Here is a 21,928-nt window from a genome sequence, read left to right as displayed (position 1 = left end):
GAAGAACGTCTTATAGACTGGAAAATTTTGCTGGAAAATTCAACAAAATTTTTATTTTAAAGCGTAATGGGGGTGCTAGGAGTTGGCTATCAGCGCTTAAGCTCTGAATTTTTTCAGTAAAGACTTAAATGTTTTTTTTATTATCTTGTCAGGATGTTAAAAGTATCTGTTCTTCAGTATCAACTTGATACTAAAATATAGATATATTTCAATATTAAATAATATAGTGTATAAATAATGATACTTGTCTTACTTGAAACTTGATGGATGTTGTAAACATACAGCAAGTTTCGACATTGTTTGATAACTAAACTCTACTTTGGTGTCCTACATATATTTACGTGTGTGTGTGTGTTTGTGTGTGTCACGGTATAACGGTAGGCCTATAGTATAATCTCTACTAGTTGACATACCATTGCACATTATATTGTCATACATACCAGCCCTAGACTTGTCTGTTGTAGACACACTTCTGTGTGTTTTCATGATTTTACCAGGCTGTGAAATAGAGGCAATCTGTCAAAGTATGCACTGGATTTCCATAGAGACTGTTGGCCCAGAGTTGGTTCCTTCATTACCAGCTTTACCATCACTCTTTCTTGTAGAAACATTGACACTGAGTGAGTGTAAGTTTTTTTTCACAGTGGGGGATATGAATGGGAAGTTACTCTGCTGCAACATCATTTTTCAATATGCTTGCTGTTTATGTACTGGTCACGTTTTTAGGTAACACTTGACTATAAGATTGTATTATTCAACATTAGAAAACATTATTAGTTAACTGGAGTGAATTCATTAATCTTGAAGCCATGCAGAATTGTCTCTCACTCCATGATTGCTTGGATTACCACAGATGAGAAATAGAGTTAAACTAACAGATTCAGGATTAAGGCATATCACAACAGAGAGAAGCAATGGACTGAGTAATCAACATGCTCAGGGCGCCTACCTGATACCCAAGTTTCCAAGTTGTGAGGATATATATATATTATATATATATACACTCACCTAAAGGATTATTAGGAACACCATACTAATACTGTGTTTGACCCCCTTTCGCCTTCAGAACTGCCTTAATTCTACGTGGCATTGATTCAGCAAGGTGCTGAAAGCATTCTTTAGAAATGTTGGCCCATATTGATAGGATAGCATCTTGCAGTTGATGGAGATTTGTGGGATGCACATCCAGGGCACGAAGCTCCCGTTCCACCACATCCCAAAGATGCTCTATTGGGGCCATTTTAGTACAGTGAACTCATTGTCATGTTCAAGAAACTAATTTGAAATGATTCGAGCTTTGTGACATGGTGCATTATCCTGCTGGAAGTAGCCATCAGAGGATGGCCATAAAGGGATGGACATGGTCAGAAACAATGCTCAGGTAGGCCGTGGCATTTACACGATGCCCAATTGGCACTAAGGGGCCTAAAGTGTGCCAAGAAAACATCCCCCACACCATTACACCACCACCACCAGCCTGCACAGTAGTAACAAGGCATGACGGATCCATGTTCTCATTCTGTTTACACCAAATTCTGACTCTACCATCTGAATGTCTCAACAGAAATCGAGACTCATCAGACCAGGCAACATTTTTCCAGTCTTCAACTGTCCAATTTTGGTGAGCTCTTGCAAATTGTAGCCTCTTTTTCCTATTTGTAGTGGAGATGAGTGTTACCTGGTGGGGTCTTCTGCTGTTGTAGCCCATCCGCCTCAAGGTTGTGCGTGTTGTGGCTTCACAAATGCTTTGCTGCATACCTCGGTTGTAACGAGTGGTTATTTCAGGCAAAGTTGCTCTTCTATCAGCTTGAATCAGTCGGCCCATTCTCCTCTGACCTCTAGCATCAACAAGGCATTTTAAGCCCACAGGACTGCCGCATACTGGATGTTTTTCCCTTTTCACACCATTCTTTGTAAACCCTAGAAATGGTTGTGCGTGAAAATCCCAGTAACTGAGCAGATTGTGAAATACTCAGACCGGCCCGTCTGGCACCAACAACCATGCCATGCTCAAAATTGCTTAAATCACCTTTCTTTCCCATTCTGACATTCAGTTTGGAGTTCAGGAGATTGTCTTGACCAGGACCACATCCCTAAATGCATTGAAGCAACTGCCATGTGATTGGTTGATTAGATAATTGCATTAATGAGAAATTGAACAGGTGTTCCTAATAATCCTTTAGGTGAGTGTATATTCCATGTAGTCTTTCAATTAATATGAGGTCATAAAAGCGGTTTGTGTATAGTAAATATAAAACCATTACCAAATGTCTGTTTAAAATAGATGGAGTATAACTTTTCACACCACAGGATATGTCATCTTTCCAAATTAGTTAATATAAACTTGTAATGGGAGCTAGCATGAGAGCTGTGCAGTATGTGTAAACCTCCCTCCCCTGACCTTGAGAGGCGTATTTGTGACTGACGCTAGAGGCTGTAGCCTTTAGCCTCCTCTTAGTGCCTGCCTCCAATGCCGTCTGATGCCGGTTCGAATCCCGCTCGGAGCAGGAACTATTTATTTCTAGGGGTAAGACGATACACTTAGCTCATGAGACGAGACAATACACGATACTGGGTTCATGAGAACTAGACGAGACGATATTTGAACACTATATACTACTGTATATGACTGGTCTTTTATTCGACTTAGGGATGGGCGATACCACTATTTTATTTCCGCTCCGATACCAAGTACTTTTATGCCAGTATTTTTAAGAATTCTTTTGATAAAATTAGTAACTTAAATTATTACTTACATTTTTTTATATATAGGCTTAAGCAGAAAATTATTAGGATGCTTTGTTTTCCTTTTAAAAATTAGTTAGTATAAGCCATATATAAAACCTCAAAATTAACCATAGATATTATTATATGGCTAATATTACCAAAACTAAGTTACAATATGGATACTACAGTAATACTGTAGCAAAACCATGGTTAATTGTATCGCAACCTTAGTTACTGCTAAAATTAATAAATACAAATATAAAAAAACCTGGTCACTACAGTCGTGGCTACTAGTCATGGTAAATACAATATTGCTACATTAAATCCATGGGTAGTTTTCATGAGGGTGTCATTTATTAATGAGGATTAAAGATCATTATCAATGTTTTAACACCTCTGAATTCAAATAAGCCTGTAAAAATGGTCACACAAGCTCATTATAAAACATGTTATGTCTAGGTTTGTCATTACTTGGTGTGAATAGCTCCAGATGCTGTTTTCTGTCATTACCTCAGGAAAGCACTGTTCCCTCTTTGACCGAGCGCTATGACTGAAAGTGTGTACTTTAGCATTTCTGCATGTCAAGATGAGCGGAAGAAAAAATAGTTCAATGAAATGAACGAATGCAACAATTTGCTCATATAATATTTCTTGTCCACTTCGAAGCTTATGAGATACATTAAAATTTATGTTATCTAAATAATAATATCACTAATTAAAAAAAACTTCAGAATCTGTATTTTTATGTGAGAATCGATATTCTTGATGCCACATCAAACCATAAGCCTCGGCTTCAGCCTACTCCTTTTTTTTTTGGTTATATCATTGTAAATTTACCAGAAAAAAAAAAATATATATATTTTAAAAAACATCAGTATCGGAAGTATGGATAGTTTAGTATCGATCCGCCCATCCCTAATTTGATTGAAAGTCACAAAATGCAAAACAATGCAGGTGCATTTTGAAATGTTTTAATTAATCATCTTGTAATGAATGTCACTTCAGTTCTACTTTCTGAGTATGAATTATCATATGCAGTAAAAGATGGCATGCAATATGCTAGCACTGTAAAAGGTTCACAAAATCATCTGACTGGCTTCTCTCCTGTATGATATCACATGAGTTTCTTCAGACCTGGTGGATTTTAGTTGGGAGCTGTGGTGGTTCTGTAGGTGTATTTGCATAGTGCTTGTGTTAGCCGCGGTGTACGGCACTATTTTCGTACAGTACTTACATATTGTTCGTGTCTTGTCACATTCTCTGCCGTTTATTGTTTCCACCAGGTACACGAAATGCTGCCACACAAACTATTTAAATGTGGTGGCATCTTCTATCCTAATTTCACCCTCAAATTCCATCAAGCTGATATCGCGAGACACCTTTTTACCTCTACGAGAAATATCGTCACATTGTAATATCACGAGATCTCATGGCACGAGATCTCGTCACACTCCTACTTATTTAACTTCACTAGTATTAATAATCAGAATAAACCATTCTCCCACCAATAATATAGTTAATTATACTAATTGTAAGTTATTTATGCTTGCTTATGAAACATAGCAACTTGGTGCATTAATACAGAATGTGTAACTATCCGTTTTATAATTCTGATTAAAGGTTTGCCTTGATGATGTTCCAAACCATTACCTGGATGACTTTCTTCCGTTGAACACAAAAGGTGATGTTGGGCAGAATGGCCATTTACTTTCATTGTATGGAAAAAAGATACTTAGAAAGAGAACGTGACTTAGGATAACAATTTGCCTAACATTTCTTTGTGTTCAATGGAAGAAAGAAAGTACATGGAGGTGAGTAAATAACAGTAGAATTTCACTTTTGGGTGAACTATCTCTAAGTTTCCAGACATATAAAGACTGTATGTGTAAATCAAAGCCATCTTTATTTCACCCTGAAAGAGATCCTGCCAGTAGCGTATGTCTGTAGCCCTGAGAAAGAAGCCAGTTCTTTTGTGAGAAATCAGGGCTATGGACAACATTACCCACAGAACAATAGAGCTGGCATGGAGCTCACTGCTTACACTTTAGAAACCCAGTACGCTAGATTCACAACATGGATTGGATCACAGCCAGAATTCAACTTTGTAAACTGTGACTCACCACTGAGAGCAGTCTCTCTTCAATAACACAAACAGTGATAAAGCTGGGATTAATCTAATAATGCTGAGAACAAATTAGCCTATCAAACAGCAAAACAATTATCCCAATTCAAAGCTAAGCAAAAGCTAAGCAAACAGTCACAATTCATGGTCGACCTACGGTATATGGGTTTTTCAGTGGCTAAAATGCCATTAACTAAAGAGCAGGTAGGCCAATGGCTGATATAATGTGGAATTGTTCAGTGGGGTCCAAAAGTCTGAGACCACATTTGATATCTGGTATTATTTTCATTTAAACCTGGAAATAAACCAAACTTTGAGGATTTCTAAAATGTAAAACAATGTCAAGTCATGGCATAAAATCAAGAAATGCAGCACTATTTCTTGGTCTCATGTCAAATGTAAGCAAATAAAATGCTTACATTAAAATGTAATGAATGTAATGAAAAATGCTGTTAAATAATTTTTAAAAAATGCACAATTTTCAAAAGTGGACTTTTAGACCGTATGGTAGAATTTCGTATACTGTATGGGTGTTTCTTCAACTTCAGGTAATTTCATGTCCATTTATTTTCTTACATGAAAGTCACGTTAAAACTAGCCTAGATTAACTTTTTACCAGGCCTTCATCATTTATTTTGGTGTTTTTCAAATGCATTTAATGTATAGATTTTTTGGTTATTGCCTCATCTCAGACCCAGACTTTCTATATTAAACTATGAAAATCCATTCTAAAATAAAATGTTTAAAACCATGATAATCTAAAGAGTAAAATAAACAAACTATTTAATAATTATTTTATGAAATTCTTTTAAAAAATGATGACTGTTACAGTTGTGGTGTCATTCCCACCCACTAAAATAAATATTATTATTATTGTTTTTTTTAATTTGTTAATTAAGTCAAGAAATGGAGAGCATTCTCTGGATGAAAAGTAATGTTTCTAGAAAAATGAAGAAATATCAGACACTTTTTTTTTATTGGGCATCGTTTCTAATCAAGTTGTAATTTTGTCAAATTATGAAAAAAGTGTGAAAATATAATTTAATTGTGTTAATTTAGGAAACACAAAGTGTTAGAAATTAAATTAGCCTTATCCAGACAAACGAGTCAGCCATAATAATTATATATATATATATATATACATTTCCATCAGTGTCATTTACATCACAGAATTCTATTAAACACAATACATGTGGTGTAAATGTGTGGGATTTGTATACAGTTAATGGTTCTCCCAGTGTAAATGGCACTTCATTTCATCGTCTATATGAAATCTGTGACTAATTTTGTAGAATCCTATAGAGATCCCATAACAGTCTGATCATATTGTTTGTTTTGTATGACAGAGAACTGTTTAGCACTGGGAACACTGATTTAACCCATGTCTAATTGTGTGGGAATTCTTCATAAGAATAACTGATGGATATCAGGTTTACTGTGTTAGCTTCTCAAGCACATAATTAGGAGCACCAATTGTATGCACAACTATTTTAAACCATAACAATTAGATATATTATAAAGGGGTTGCAGCATGAGGAATCACATTTTACTTTATATTTTGAGATTTAAAAAAAAAGTTGAAGATTTCCATCAAACTTTCCAAACATATTTTATAACTTTCTAAATTTTAGGGGCCAAGTACTGAAGGTGTGTAGCTTCTATTGTATCCATTATTATTATTATTAGGGGCCAAGCCTCAAAGAGGCTGTAGCTCCTATTGTATCTGTTATTATTATTATTATTATTAGTAGTAGTAGTAGTAGTAGTATTCCTCCCCAATGGGAGTCTATGGCAGTCCATAGAACCGTTTGTTTGGAAATTATGAAATTTGGCACACTGATAGGCGTGGTCATGAATAGTCCCCATAGCAAATGGGACGTCTTGGACAAACTCTATAGTGCCACCATAAGTTCAAAAATTCACTTTTCTTTTGTGCGTATCTTTTAAACCAGTTGTCCTAGAGACACCATTCTTTGTCTGAATGAAGACCATAGCATCACCATTATAACTAAAATGTAACTTTCTCTCCTATGTCTGATAACTATAAATGTTCTTGGCAAAGGAACTGGTGTTTGGCTCCGTGATTTCCCAACAGGGAAAAATACCTATATTTAAATTGTTGGGTGTTGCCAAGATTTAGTAAATGTCAGACATAGCTAAAGTTCCTAAACTTAAGGTTAAATTAAGTTGATTGGTTAATTTAAGTTTGATTTGGCTAATTTGAGTTGATTTGGCTAAGTTAAGTTGATCTGGTTGGTTGAATAGATCTGAGCAGTAAAACTCTAACTTAACTGAAATTGACCTCGGAAAAGAGGTGATTTTAAGCTATGAGACAAGGTTAAGAAGGTCAGGTGTCATAACAGGGAGGCCAGAAATGGTTATCTAGTCGAAAGGAGACTAGGATTACTTAATTATAATAATTCAGTTGGTTTTAATACTGCAGTTTCACTATATAGAGAAACAGAAGAAAGGGGAAAGAAAGAATACAAGAAAGAGATAGAGTTTAAGGATTCATAGTATATTCAAGTATAAGCATGTGTAGAATGTGTAGAATCCCTGTTTGTTATCCAAGCAGGAAAGAGAGCTGTAAGGGAGGGAGAAGCCTCCTGAGAGTCCCCCAGTTCTGCCTCAGCAGTAATGTAAAACAGATGTTCTGTAAAAACATCTCAATAGAACAGCATTGCTAGAGAGAGTGAGACAACTTTCCCCACTCCTGCCACCTGACACAGACCCCTTCCTTTGTCCACACCCATACCTATACATGGGAGGGAGAGAAAAGGGGTTTTCGATCACTGCAGAAGAGATGGAGAGATGCACACTTTGACTGGACACACAATCCTTTTTAGTACCCAAACACACATTCAGCTTTCATACTCAGATCAGTTACACACATTTTTTCCCCTTTCCTATCTAATACATATACAGAGGATTTAAATTAAGATACATTTAGACATTTAGATTACAAATACATACACACATATATATATACACCTCCCAGTTGCACAATGGCTGAAAGTCAGATGATCACAAAATGTTTTCTTCAAAAGAATGAGAAGACTCAAGCTCAGCTGTTGAAGAAAGGCTTGAATTTTAAACTATCCACTGATGAACAGATCAATTGGTTTGAAAGATAAAACAACTCCATCATGCTTCAAGCATATACAATACTCACATCTCGTTTGATTTTGAAACAATGAGGATTTTGCTGTCATGTTCACGATTATCCAGTTCCACATGCTGAAGCAACGAATCCTCAAATGGAAGCTCACCACAAGTGGAATAAAATCATGTTAAATAAATGTCTAGAAGAAGAAAAGACAAACAGCAATGGCTAATTTGATCCAGACACTTCAAATATAATAGAAGATTATCTGAACTAATATATCTGCAAGCACCTGTCGACTCAGCAATGACTTAAGTGTCACCACCTAACAAACTGATATACTCACAACTGCCTAAGCTGAGAGAAAATAGTTCCACTATGCCCTTTACAGAGCCTCATGTATTGTTTCCGAATGGAGCCAAAGTTGTTGCACAAGAAGCCCCAATAATCACCAAATCTGTCCAGCCAAACAGAGAAATGCAAAGATGTATACCGGCAAGTACTCGTGATGAGACTGATTAACTAGTCACAATGGAAATGTAGATGCTTATTCTTCTTCACCTACAACCAGAAGAGGAGGATTCCATTCTGAGATGATGATGACTGAAGAGAGACCATTTACACCAAGAGAACGTCAAGCCATTCTACAATCAAATTTTCATTTTGTTGTACATTTGGCTCTGTGGTCCAGTGGACTGTGCAGTGACCAGTTGAATGAAAAGTTGTGTGTGTTTGCTCTTTATGTCATTTGTGATCTTTGAGTTAATGCTGTGCAATGCTTGCCATTTAAGTGAAATTGCTACTTGCAGCTGTATTGTTGTATTGTTCCTGGTTGCGTGTAGCACCTGCTACTCAATTAATCCTTCTAAATAATCCCAAAATTAGAAATGAGTGGCTGAAGTTTATATTAGCAAGGTTCCTGATAAATTAATTCAAATATTCACAGTTTAAGTGTCACATTTCAGAGTGAAATTTCAAGTAGAAGAATTTGAAAAATATAGTTTATGACCCCTTTAAAATAGCATTCTGGCTAATGCTAATGTATGTGTAATGGTTGATACTGTTTTGGGCTAATTAATTTTTAACATGTTGCTCTGTAGTTTAAAAAATATGAAAATTGGAAACAGGTTGACTTCAGGCTTGACAGGACCCAGTTTGATAAGCTGCTGCAGAGGGTGGGTCCCCTGATCTTTCCATTACTGCAGTTGCTGAGAGAGAGAGAAGGATCACGTGAGCTCTACCGTCTTCTCTCGTATTGGCTGTTAAACTGCTCTCAACTTTGTTGCATCGCTGGACATGCCCACATCTGGTCGCCAACGGTCACGACAGCTGGTGTCGCTGGAAGTCGCCAGCTCTCATTGAAAATTATTGGGATGGTGTCGCTGTCTCGTGCGATGTTGCTGGCAGTGTGTACGCAGCTTTATAACAGACCAAAAATGTAACTTTTTCTCTTTAGATCTTGTCATTGCAGTCTCTAGGCACGATTAACTTAGCGATCATGATTTCAAGCTTGATTTCACTTCGTATAGCTCTGCACATGTGTTAAGCGCAAGGAAGTGCAATCAAGCTTGAAATCATGACCGCCAAGGAGACTGCTGTCAAGATGTACATTTTGTTCTGTTCTCACCTAAAACTAACTGGATTGCTTCAGGAGACATTGATTAACTACAGTCATATGAATTACTTTTATGCTCCTTTTTTGGAGCTTCACAGGCCTGATCACCTTTCATTTGCTCGTCACTGATTGTGCAAACACGATTACTTCCTGGTTTCAATGCTGAAACCGGACCAGGGTCTCCCACATTGCTGACGCAATGTGCTTCAGGTTGTGGTACATGGGAAGAAAAACACACTGGAGGCGATGCAAAAATGGCTGATAGGAGAAACCGCTAGTCAGTGATTCGGCATAATATGGTCGATCCTAGTGTACTGGAACTCTCGGAAACAACATGCCGACTTCCTATGTGATCACATATGGCAAAGCTCTGCCTAACTCATTCAGTAACCTAAAAAAAATATTTACTATAGCATTTCGGTGGGGTAGAGTTCCAAGTATGACGTTAGTAGCAGAAAAATATGTAAAGGGTGTAAATGGATTTTATGACAATTCCAGCCTTAACAGTTATCTTTGTAAATTGCATTCCATATTCCTGAGGAAGTCAATTTTTCCAAGTGATTCGCCTGTTCGGAAGACTGCTTCCTCTGTTACCACAGCAACCAGTAAGCAAAGGCATCTAACATTTCATGGTATTGTTTAATTGCATTATTACATTGGAACATTGTGCTCACTTGTGGAAAAATATAACACCTGCACAGTCATGAGGTTCATGTCATATTGTCCCATGCTGATTGTGTATTTGTATAACATAGTAGCCTGTAAGAAATGTCATGCTGCTGTTTTAGGTGGTGAATTCACCTAATGAAACATCCCAGGACATCATTTTTGTATTCTTTCATTATTATATTAATACAGTTTTTGTGTCTCTTATAGCTATTATATCTCTTATATTTGGTCGTTTCAGAACTTCAGTCAGATCAGTCTGTTTCTTAATGTCTTTTACTTGGCTTGTCCTGTTATTGCATCTTTGATAGTTTCAGCAGATACTGCTTTAAATTCTGGATGACCATGGTTAGTTATTGACCAGGGAACACTATGATTGATCAGTAGAACGGTTATTTTCAGGTCCATAAATTCCTAAATGCAATGTTGTGGAACCATCCAGCAAAAGGAGGCCCAGCTACCTTGCTTTTAATAACAGTTCTACTGATCACAGGCTTTGCAATGAATGGAGACTGTGCTTCCACATTTTGCATTAAAACAATATGAAAAATTAAATTTAATTAAGATACTGTATTACGAGTGAAATGTCATATACATACATATATGCATATGTATATATATATATATATATATATATATATATATATATATATATATATATATATATATATATATATACATACATATACACACACACACACACACACACACACTGGCGGCCAAAAGTTTTGAATAACGTACAGATTTTGCTCTTATGGATAGAAATTTGTTCTTTATTCACCAAAGTGGCATTCAACTGATCAGAATGTATAGTCACAATATACAGTATATATATATATATATATATTAGCGGTATAAATTGGATGTTTATTCATGATACGTTCCTGTATTGATTCTCTTGACCTGCAATCCGATATTTGCCAATACTTCAAAGTCTGCCGCGATACGATTTGATTCAGGGGCCTGCGATCCATATTCCGATATTATGTGCTTATTTTACACAATCAATCAGTTTTTTTTTTACCCTCAAATGCAACCAAAATATAATTTGATTATTTTATTCAGCTCTCTGTTTCCACAATGGGACATTCACAACAAAATAAGGTACTTTAGATGTTGAAAAAATTAGACCGATAAATAATATAAAAATAAAGTCACAGTAAGGGATCATCACTCATTTTATGACAGCTAATTTATCAATTTAGTCCAATTCAAAATACTTACATACCCATGAATTGTTTCCTGCTATCCGTGGATTTCTTGGCTACAACTTCCAAAGTTGTAATGACAATTTTGCTACAGTTAAATGGGATAAATGTTAGTAAGCGTGTTGATGTGTAAAGCCTTTTAACTGATACTAGTGCTGGGCAGTAGGTGATTTTTCTTTCCCTCGTTCGCAACGATATCGATGGAAGCTCAAATTAATAGTGCAAGTGATTTGTCACGAGAGCTCACATTTTAAGGAGTGCCCGGTTGACGTGCTCGCACTGATCCTACAGGGCACAATTTGGCTTAAATAAACCCACGCACATTTGCCGCTGTTAAAGTGAAATTAATGTAATAAGGTTGCTTCATGGCCTGATGGAAATGCGTACAGACGTGGCTGACATAAGAGAATTTAAATAAAGGTACAGTACATCTTAAAAAATTTCTATATCGATTCTAAAGCATTCTATCGATAACATTGGATTGTTGGTCATTGGATCGATGCATCAAACCAGATCGATGGTTTGTTACACCCCTAATATATATTAGCAACAATAGACAATATATGTAATAGAGTCATTAGTGTTAACAAAATCTAAAAGAATATATTTTTGTTAACTGAAATAAAAATAAAACCTAACAGAATTGGAAAAACTGTAACTAAACTAAAATACATTATGCCTCCCAAACTAGCTAAAGTAAATTAAAAATGTAATAGTGTTATGATTGTTTATGATGAACACTAAATGAACAGAACTGGGGAAACTAAACTAGAATTGAAACTACCTAACTGAACAAAAATACATTGTGACTCCAAAACTAACTAAATAAGTGGTAACACTTTACATAAGGTTGTATTTGTATGTACACTTACACTGCCTGGCCAGAAAAAAACGTTGCATACTCTAATATTTAGTTTGACTGCCTTATGCTTTGATTACGGTTCATTTGTCATGGCATTGACAGCCTTATGCAACGTCACAAAATGTATTTCCTTCCAGAGTTGCCAAAATCTTATATTTATGACGGGAGAGTCGAACCACTCCGTAAAGTCTTCTCCAGACTAAAGACTTTCAATGGGGTTAAGGTCGGGACTCTGTGGTGGCCAATTCATGTGTGAAAATGATTCCTCATACTCATTTAACCACTCTTTCACAATTTGAACCCAATGAATCTTGGAATTGTTATCCTGGAATATGCCCGTGGATATCCATTGATGGGATAACCTGGTAAGTTCTCATTGCATTGTGCGTGTGGAAATGCTCTTATTTTAACTATTAAACATATCTGTGTATATCATATCAGTTCTACTTTCGATTTTTTAAGATGTGACTTCAAGAATTTTAGTGATCTCCGATCATGATCATTCAGTTTTTCTTTCCGACCATATTTCTTCCGCAGAGCTGACAGTTCACCACTATCCTTCCAGGTTTTAATAATGTGTTGGACAGTTCTTAGCCCAATTCCAGTGATTTTAGCAATCTCCTTAGTTGTTTTCTTTGCTTGACGCGGGCCAATAATTTGCCCCTTCTGAAACACAGTAACATCTTTTCCACGACCATAGGATACATCTTCCAACATGGTTATTTAAGAAATGAGAAGCTACACACTGCATCAGTGAGGGTTAAAAAATTGTTGCCAGCTGAAACATATTAATCACTGCAATAATGATCCAATCATAGGCTTTCCAATATCTGCTTATTTAAATCCAAACAGTGATTATTTGTATTTTTTTCAGGCAGTGTATTAATCATGGTTGAAGTTAATTTCAACATGAAATAATACATTTTAACCATTTAGAGTGTTCACGTTAATGCATTTTGAATAAACATTGATTGTATTTTTATAAATTAACATTAACCAAAATTAAAACTGGAGTGTGTAACTTTCCATTTGTTAAAATACTTTCTCCTATTCAGCTTATATGCTGAGACAACTATGAGAAAGCCATTTTTAGGTACATTTTCCCAAAAATTGTACACACTGAGTCTCTGTGGCACTATGAAAATTCCTCTTTTTGCTTTGAGCGACTTTGACACAACCACATTAACTCAACCAGTGGTGTGAGTCTGGGGTTGGACTATCTGTTGGACTACAGTAGACAGGGCCTATTCAAAAGTCTGTTTAAAACAATTTATTATTTATTTTTGCAATTCTGTTTGTGGCACTTGTAGTGCAGAGATAACACACTTCAGCTTTAATAAATGCTGTATTTTAAATACTATAATAAATATATTGTTCATTTTTAGTAATGATACCTAATGCATTTACTTATGTTAAAAAAAATACAAACTTGTTGTAAAGTATCATCAAATAAATTAAACCTACATAAAACATGAAAATGTACAACCAGAGCAACTATGAGATGTACAATGGAGCAAGATGGATCACATGGTTATGATTAGATTTGTCTGATGTTGTAGTAGTTATGAGGTATGATAGTGATTGATGTCATATCATGTGTTCTTCAGGTGCCAATGCTTTAAAACCACCCTGGAACTTTTGACTGCCTCAAAGTCAAAGAATTTAGTTTAATTTACATGCATCCTAAAGGAATCCAGAAGTCCAGAAGCCTATTTTCCCTCCCCAGTCTGTTATGCTCCACTCTGAGACAGGGTGAACTAATTCTTGGTGGTCCTGAACTGCTGGCCACTAATGAACTGTGGCTTTGGGCTGTTCTCTATCAACTTAGCCACTGTGGAGAACAGAGGAGGTGAAATAGGCTCTGTTCCAAAACCTAGTGAACCTACAAACAGTAGGCAGCATTTTAAAGCATTGCAGGTGTTTTCCAGATGTAAATGCTGTTCCAAAAGGTAATTATGCTTCCTGCTAAGATACTTCTAAGTCACATCCACAACAGAATAAAGCTCTGATAAAGCATTTGATGGATAGTAAATCGCAAGTTCTGCTTAAACTTGTAATTTATTAACTTAAAAAAATTATGTAATAGATTAGCACAAATTCTTTGAGTTCTGCTAACTTTTTCAGGTTTACAGTGTGGAGTATTGCATTTAGTTGGCATTTTAACATCAAACTATTGAAATCATTTGTGAGTCGAGTCTCCTGTTATCCTAGTGTGAGGACTTTCAAATGGGATCTTATGAGCATCTATTTAATTTAGGATGTTGCCTCTAGGCAGTAGACAGCAAGGCAGTGCAGAAGGATTTGAAATGGAGCTAAAAATTTGGGAGAGAACACGAAATGAGCAGGTTAAGTGTATAGATCAGAGCGCTTGGAGTGTTTGAAGACCTGTTCAGCTCTTTTTAAATGCGGAACAGCTGTAGTGATGTCAGTGAGCATTGAGTGGAATATTCCAGATTCAATGAGCATCGAGTGTTAATCTGTGTACTCAGGTGTTCTATGAGAAGTTAGAAGAACAAGGATGCCAAGCATCAGGGAGTCTTGTCTCTGTGCCAGTCCCACTTTGGCACTGCCCTCTTCCCATGAACTCAAGTCCCAGACACTGAGTGGGGGGGATTATATTAACTTCCTCTGAATTAGTGAGGCTGAATTTTCAATTGCAACTGCATTACAAATCTAGATAATAAAGAATACTGACATTGAACAAGGGTAGAGACCAGGGCTGGACTGGTAATCTGGCATACCGGGCATTTTCCCAGTGGGCCGACGCACTTTGGGGCCGATCAGGGGCAGACTGGCCATCATGAGAACCGTGCTGGCCAGTGGGTCGGCCGCAAAATGTGCCGAATGGGATGCGATAAGCTAAAATGAGCTGCCACGTTATGCAGAACGGAACACAAAACGCCAATGCGATATGCAGAAAAGGACAGCGAACACCCCACCCAGTTGGGGGCCAGTTGCCATGTAGAATCCCGGGCCGATTTCTCTTCACAGTCCAGCCCTGGTAGAGTCTGTATACGCATAATTGATTAATGTCAAACGTGATGCGTGTGACTAAAGACGACCATCCATCCATCCACCCACCAACTAATGAATTGCTTTTTCCCATTCTTGTATAGCAAATGTATTTAAAGTGATAGTGCACCCAAAAAGAAAATTTCTATCATCACCTTCGTGTCATTTCCAACCCAGAATGACTAGCTTTCTTCTATGGAACACAAAAGAAGATGTTTAGAAGTTGCTGCCTGAGCTGCTCTTTCCTGGTCAACATTCACATTCATGATCAGTCATTTCCATTCAATGAAATTGAATGGTGACCAGGCACCGAGCAGCCTTAAAATTCTACTATATAATGCTTTGACTGTTCCATACATGAAAGAATCTCAGACAAGTTTGGAATGACATAATGAGTAAATGATGACAGGATTTACATTTTGGGTGAACTATCCATTTTAATTTGTGGCGTTTGATGTATTTTACCTTCTTGAAATTTTTGGCCTTGTAACTAAAGACCTCTGAATGGGGTGGTAGCTGCAAAATGCTCTTCCCACGGGTGGCTTCTTTTAAACAGTTATACACAAATATGCAAGTTTATGTTTACAATTACTGAAAGCATCTGAACAAAGTAAAAATTCTATTTAAATGGATAGATCACAAAACAATTTTAATTCTCACATGATTTACTCACCCTCATGCCATCCCAGATGTGCATGACTTTCTTCTGCAGAACACAAACAATGATTTTAAGAAGAATATCTCAGCTATTTAGGTCCATTTAATGGAAGTGAATGGTGGCCAGAAAAAAGGGATTAAAGGGTTTTTGACCCAAGAAGGATGTCCAAAATGAAAAAAAGAGAAATATAACAAAAAAACACGTGTCAAATTTGTAGAAAAGTAATGTTAGTATCCATGATGGTTTCATAAATTTTTAAGATTTTAGAGGCAAAGATTATCAGTGCAATATGACTTAAATTTCAGTCTGTTCCTCACACAAAGCTATCAGATGACTTCGGAAGACTTGGAATATAGTGCATGAGTCATATGGACTACTTTTATGGTACTTCTTTGTCCTTTTTGAACTTGGCAGTAGAAATCACCCTCCACTTTGTTGTATGAAAAGAACAGACATTCTGCTTAACCTCTCCTTTTGTGTTTTATAGATGAAAGAAAAGGTTTGGGGTGAGTAAATGATGACACTGTTTCATATAAATAAATACTGTAACTCTAACACGAAGTCCGCAATAGTTCAGGTTTCGTTTTATTTCCATCATGAAACAAGATCTTCCCTAAAACCTCTTTATGGAAAAAATGCTGTGTCCAAGTTACCCTATATTTCAGCGTGTTCTTTCATGTGCACAGTAGACTTAAGTGCCATTAGTTATTCGACTGTGTAGCAACAGACAGCGATGTGCAACAGCTAAACCGTCTGGGTTCTTTAATGCAATTTTAATGCGATTCCAGCTATTCTCAGAGCCTCACCATGACATCATCCATTAAAATACTTATGGGTCGCAGTTTCTAGCAAACCTCCCCCTCCGGCGAGTCCATTTCCCTACACTGTGAGAGCGAGTGAACAATAACGTTGATTTTTAATGTCCATTTAATTGTCAAAGCCATTTCTGTAGTCATATGTTTGCTTATGATACTATCACTTGATGAAATATTTCCCCAGAGGGGCATCACAGAGGAGGGGCATGTTTGTACACTCTCACACTGCCCATCCGGTAATGCACGAATGGAGGGTGTTTTCACAAAGTGGAAATGAACCTCACAAAGACAGCTGTCATCTGACCTGGCTACATTAAACTAATGGGGTGGAATCTACATCTATGCCCATTTTGTACAATAAATATATTTCTTGTATCTAGGTTGGTTGTACATTTGCATCCCTCCTACTAGGGAATTAATCTTAAAGTACATCACGGTATGATTCATTTTGTATCACGGTTATGTTATGTTTTCATAGTTATATTTTGCAGAGAATTCAGTGGATTTATATATATATATATATATATATATATATATATATATATATATATATATATATACACTTACACTTTAATCTAATTTGATTATTTCCATTTTTAATTTGGAAATGTATGGACACAAACCAAAAGAATAAGATTATTCATTGCAACTGAATAAGTTTGGCATCAGTGCAAAAACAGCCTTACATTATGTAACAATTCAGTTAAAAACAAAAGACTCAATAAAACTAATATTAGAAAACAGACAGTTTTGACTCAGAATTCTGATTGGATAAGCCACATTCAAATCTGTTAATAGGGTAATTGAAAAATACTATAATAATAATAAAAAAGTCAGATAAATCTTTATTACAATCTAGATAAAACACATGAATCAAGTTCTAGAGAAATGCTATGTTTTCAAAGGTACTTTAGGTAAAGTTCCCTATACGTTCCACGTCCCGCTCTGTATTTTCAATTTGCACCATATTTTCTTCGCCACTCTTCTGTAATAATGTAAAGCAGTCCCATCTAACAATAGCCATGCAGCTCTATAATGCCTTCTTCTAGCAATTGCTGGTAGCATGGACAGATGTCGTGAAATTTTTGCAAATAATGTACAACATTTTTGCAAATAAAGCACGTGGTACCTTACGTGTATTGTGGCAATTCCAATGTGAAATTTCCACTGTGTTGTGCAAAAAAAAGAAAGTTACATTTTCCTCCAAGTAGATTATGTTTTTTAAGGTTAATGCTCTACTGAGTTAAAAATCAACATAACCTACCTTCCTAAGGAAAAACAAGCTTTTCAAATTTAAAATGAAAAACGCAATTGCTGAAACAATCACGTAATTTTGTGGCTTCTATGACACTATTGGCTCAAGTGTGGACTCTTGTACCCCGGTCCTTTCTTGTACCCCGGTCCTTTCCATCGCAAGTGCAACACTCTAAAGTTACTGCAAAATTTGATTGTGTTTGGACAAGATTTTAAATTATTATGTAAGGCAAATGTTAAAACGTACCACCGTACAAGTCATTCGATATTTGTTGTTAAAAGTAATTGCTTAAAACGGCTGTTTTCATCATGATTTGTGATTGTTGTTGTTGTAGTGCCCCTAGTGTTTCACCAGGAAACTGTTAGGATACATACAAAAAGCACTGTAATTTTCATTTAACCAAAATGTAGGTATAGTAATGCGAATCTATAAGATCAGGATGCAGGAATAAAGCAAAAGTGCCTTTTCACAACCTGGAATTTGGATCACTGTGCCAACTGTGCAAGTCCTACACAGAGGGTCTACTAACACAGGCACTAACCTAGGCCAGGAAAATGGCCTTTCAAAAGCAGAAATCCTGATGCTTGGCATTGATGCAGCCCTTAGATGGCAAAGTTATGCAGATTGTACTGCTACAAAGAGAAGATCATTGTAACAGATGCAGAGAGCCCTTTAAAATGGTAAGCTCTTTACCCTTGTTGAAGCTATTGCTTTGATGGAAATAAATAAGCAAACAAAACGAAAAATAATATTTAAATTGTTGGACTGAAGCACTTGTATTTCAATCTAATGAAAATTCATGTGGCAAATAAATTACTATTGTGTATTAAATTAGTGTAGAGAGCTGTGTGCATAAAACAAGAAAATAATAAAATGTAAATGAAATAAAAATGTTGGATATACTTAAAGGTGAAGTGTATGATTTCTGTGCCACCAGCGTCACCAAATGGAACTACAAAAATGATGACATTTATGTTTTACAAAGAGGTTTCCCGAAGAGGATTCTCAAACACTCCTCCGGTCTACCATTGGTCGAACATACATGTAGTCTCACCCCAAACTCACGCCATTGGTTGAGTCAGGTGTCCCACTTACACCATGCACTATGCACTCAGCCATGTAGTGTATTCATTTTCAAAATGTAGTACTGTCCCACTTAACGTTGGAACACTTAAAGTTTTTTTACTTCATGGAAGCATTTACGTACGGAAGTGATGTTTCAAACGTATGCGATGTGTTGCCGCTAGCTTTAGCACGTTAGCCAACCTCAGTTCAACATTTATATCTCAAACAACGTACATATTTACACAGCGTGGGGTGATGATAAAGCATTCAACTCACATAAGTAAAGTGAAGTCTTCACTCAAGTTTCTTTAGTTGCTGCATTCTTAATTATTTACATGATCAGACCAGCAATGCAGCCAGCTAACTCCTTCCCTTCCGCTACGTGCGGCTAGGCATGAGCGCTGGCTGCACTAAGTGTCCAACATTCCACACTCCAATTTGAAGGTTGAAGAAGTGTATCATCCGGGTGCCCATAGTACACTTCCTTTTGCTGCATTTTCAGTGTTTCACATTTCAGTTACAACAAAATAACGTAGAATAGTGCAGAAGTGTGTGTTTTGTAACATACACACAAAATTTTTATTTTGGAGGAAATCAACATATGGATGGATTTCTTATAGCATTTTAACATGGAAGAAAAGTAGTCTTTTAGTGATTTCAGTTATAGGGGATTTACTAAACCACATCATGTCTGTGAAGGGATTGAGACATTCAGGCAGGTGCTGCATTTGATCTTTGTTTTCAGCTCAGTGGAGAATTGTGATGCATAAATTTGGGTTAAGCAATGAGTTGGAATATTCCTTAATGGAAAATATATTTCAGACGATATTTTAACGAATGCAAATCCCATCAGGATATAATTAATCACTTCAAAGAGGATTTGTACTACTTTCTAGGTGAACTTTAACAGCGGCTCTCTAACAATTCACAATCTGAATGTAAAAAGCCTCTGCAAAAATGTTTCCCTTTGGCAGAGTCCTGTGTTGCTTTTGCCACGGTCAGAATACCAATGTGGATCTCTGCAGATTGAGCCCCTGTAAATTTGTACTAAATAAAGCCCTGCTGCTTCAGTTGAAGGGTTGCAATCACAGAGCAGAGAGGGAGTTTATAACTTGCATTCCTTTGGCTGGCCTAAACCCTTTGTCCGACAGAGCAAGTGACCCTGTGCTGATCCACAGCGATTATGTCCAAACTGCAAGGCTCGACCTGCTAGCTTAAACCACCACACCCACTACATAGTCTCCCACACTCACCCCCTCCTATTTACACAACCACTAACTCTGGATTAAATGGGAATGGATGGCAAATGAAATACTCAGCTGAGCAGGCTCTTCTTAAAACAAATCTTTCTCAAAAGCTGTTTAATGTCTTGTACAGGAATGGAGGAGGGAATTTTCATTTTATGGGTGAACTATTCATTATTGACAGTATCAAAAGCATCCAAACACCTGTTGACACTCAAATGGGCTGTTAAGTGCCTGCCATGCCAACCTGAGCCAGTGACAATCCCCATTACCTGTTTATCTCCTATCTCTACTTAGAGCAGGGGTGCTCACACCTCTATGGTATGAGATCTACCTTTTCAGAAAGTTACTAGTAAGATATATAGTAAGATATACCCAGCACAATTTAAATATACATTGTAAGCAGTGTTGTCACTCTACCAAAGTGTCAAAGTGTACCAAATTTCTCAAGTAATTATTCAATACAAAGAAAACAGTCATTAATAAAATAAGAACAAAGAAATAAATTATTTTCTAACAGCATTCATGCATTCAAGTAAATATACAGAAATGTATAGGCCAAATTATTTTTTAAATGATTTTACTAATGATTAATGAAAGGAGTGTTAATTGGTACTGAATTTAAAATGTATGATTAGACTGTATCAAAGTAATCCACAAGTAAGCAGATTATATTACATAAAAAGTATTATCCAATACATTACATATTACAATTTTAATAATGTAATTTGTAATCAGTATCAGATTACATTTCAGAGGTAACCTACCCAGCACCTTTTATATTAATGAGAAAACCATGATTGGTCGACGAAACTATAACCCCACCCTAAACTTACCCCTACAAATCAACCAGGTAGAGTTTTCCTCATAAAAACGAATGAGTCTTCTCCTGCCATCTTACGTTTTGGATTTCATGCGCACATAGAAGACGAAATGAGGGGGAAGAAAGCGTTAACCCTAAGATTGTTGTTATTTGTGTAGTTTCTCTCTCCACTCCCTTTACCTTTTTTACCTGTTAATGAGATCAACATGTAATAAGCACCCCTGACTAAACCCTAACCCCAACAGCCAGGAAACCCAAGACCAGGAGTACAAGGAAATTGCTCCTACAGGACTCTGCAGATTTCCACAGAATTCAAATGCCCATTATACACAAAGGCTACGTTCACACAGCAGAAGACATTTCATTATAATCTACTCACCCTTATGTTGTTACAAGTATGCTGTCTTATGCGGAACACAAAAGGGTGTACGATGGTGATAAACTTGTTATGGTGATAAACAACCTGATATATGACAAATTTTTTAGGGAAAATCTTGACATCCTTTGCATCCATTCATGAGCACTATGAGAGAATCTCATTCACATTCGCACTGTTTATAGCACTAAATATCGTAAGTTCATGTGTGAACATTTGAGCCACTGTGAATGAGCTTCTCTCATGCACTTTTGATCACGCAACATTGGACATCAAGATTTTCAATGAAAAATTGCATGTTATTGGACGATAACCGAGAATATCAAACTATTATTATCATGCCGATATTGGAATTTCCGACAAGATTTTCGCCGATA

The sequence above is a fragment of the Xyrauchen texanus genome, chromosome 14 (assembly GCF_025860055.1).
Source record: "Xyrauchen texanus isolate HMW12.3.18 chromosome 14, RBS_HiC_50CHRs, whole genome shotgun sequence".
NCBI lineage: Eukaryota > Metazoa > Chordata > Actinopteri > Cypriniformes > Catostomidae > Xyrauchen > Xyrauchen texanus.
This window is presented reverse-complemented; position numbering follows the sequence as displayed.